We start from the raw sequence: 2472 nt of genomic DNA, 5'->3' as shown, positions 1-2472 counted from the left end.
TTGAAGTGATTCACGTTTGTGTGAAAGTTTAAATAATTTATGACTACAAATTCGCAGTAAAATAAGTTGACTTATCACATGTTCGGTATTAAGATATTGTTTTTCTTTTTCATTTCCAACTGTAAAACAATAAAATATGATTATTTTTTTCTTAGCGATCATAAGAAGGGTTCTGGCGATATTGTAGCGGCAAAAAAGAACTCTCCAATAAATTTCATCAAAACAAAAGCACAAAAGAGCAAAGGCGAATTAATTGCACACGTGAAGAAGAAGACTTAGTGCAGCGAATGCAATCAAAGGGGAAGCGGAGTGTGTGCATTGCTGATGTAACATGATTCTGTGAAAATGTTCACAGCGCTGATGTTCGCTATCAGAACATTTAATGAACTACAATTAATTAATTTTTGTGTCTTTTTAAATTACACATATGAGAACAATTAATTAATTAAAATACAAGAAAAGTCACGAGTTTCATATTAGAGTTTTATATTAGAAAAAAAAAAAATTATGTATGATATTAAGAACAATAATTGAATAAAGTTTTTATGTAATTATATTGCAAATTGTTGCTTATTTATTAATTAAATTATTTTATTGTTTTATTTTGTGTTGTTATTGTTGTTCTGCGTTGATTAAGATTAATTTTTATATTGACAAAACTCTGTGAAACAGAAAATATTTTATTTACCAATTACTGCTGCTGTTGCTGCTTTTAGCACAGCTAAGAAACTTGTTTATATCGCAAATATTGTTTTGTTTAATATATAACATTTATTATTTTATTTTATATTTGTGAAAAATCATTTACAAATTTTAATTTAAGGTTGTCGCAATTACGTAGGTATATTTTTATTTCATGTTGTAAATTAAGTACACTCAGTTTCCTTATCAAATATTTTTACACTAACAAGTTTTACAGTATTAAATTATAAAACGTCTTCAATAAAAAAAAAAAGAAATAACAACAAACGCGAACGCAACGAACACAACAAAAGTACGACGGCTACTAAACACAAAATCAGCTGAGAAGACAAAACAGGGTTGCCTTAACTGAAAACTACTTTTTTTAATTAAGTTGAGAAAACAATTACATCAAAAAGGTATGTTTGTGAAATAATATATTATTATTTTTGAAATATTTTCTAATAGACTAACATAATTTTATTTGAAAATATTTATAATTGTAATATAATTTAATAACTGTTGAAAATATTATGCGAGAATTATTAACTGTAGGGATGATGATAGTATCTGCGTTGAGACTGCGTTTAACCTTTTTGTTGCAAGTTTTTTTATACCTGCGGCTCGTTTATGGAATTTTTTAAATTAGCGATTTTCACTTTTGACATTTAGTTACTCGAAGTGTTTGTCAAAAATTTATTATATATAATAAATATGTTCATTGTTTATTTATGAAAATTAAATAATAATAAAATAATTGATCTGATGCGCTTATTAAAATCACAATTACTCACAACATAATAAATATTGAATATAAATTAAATTATAAATATATAAAATTAAATAAAATGCTTTATAAAACAATTTGAAATTAAACTGGAAATTGTGATTTGAATTTGTTATTAATATTTACTTTATACTCATACGTTAAACAATTTATTTTCACTTTCTACAATTTTATTGATATATCAATATATTCTAGATTGTATACACACGATCTATGAGGAAAGTCAAAATATTTATAAAAAAAAATTGTTAAAAATAAAATTTAAAAAAAATGTTCGATTTATATAATAAAATTAATGTAATTTAATTTTCAATGCGTTAAATAAACGACCCAAAGTTCGGTAAAATTAAATATTTTATTTATACATGAATAAAGGCAGAAAATAAGCCCCAAAAAAAAATTTAAGTGTTTACACTTAAATTAATTGTTATGATTGCAGTGACGTCACCATAATTGTTACTGCAAAATTAAGTGAGCTGTCAGTGTCAAATTTTCATTTTGCATTGAAAGCAACAATTGCGGTGACGTGACTGTAATCATAATATACCCCACATGATTTCTTAAATACCAACATATAAAATAGCATGATGATGAGGAAATAATATTATTATTAAAAAAATATGTGTTTACATAAATAATTTATTTAACAAAACACCCAACAATATAAACTTCATATTTTATGATCCCCGTAGTCAGAGCAACATATTAACTTAAATTTATTGTTTGCAATTGATTATAAACGTTTATTGAAAATAATGAAAAAATATATACGTATATAGATTTCCACATTTTCTTTATATGTAAATATAAGATTATGCAGTAAATGTTTTAATTCCACAGCATATATAAGCATTCACAACCAATGCGCATTATTTATTCGTTCGCACAAGCGAAGTGTAAATTCATTTACGCATTGGTATGCCATATCGCTTTGCGTTATTAATGAAGTTGGCAACGTTAATTTTTGACATTTCCAGAAAAAATATTTGCTGCCATATAAATTA

This window comes from Teleopsis dalmanni, chromosome 1 (genome assembly GCF_002237135.1).
Source record: "Teleopsis dalmanni isolate 2A chromosome 1, ASM223713v2, whole genome shotgun sequence".
Classification (NCBI taxonomy): domain Eukaryota; kingdom Metazoa; phylum Arthropoda; class Insecta; order Diptera; family Diopsidae; genus Teleopsis; species Teleopsis dalmanni.
This window is presented reverse-complemented; position numbering follows the sequence as displayed.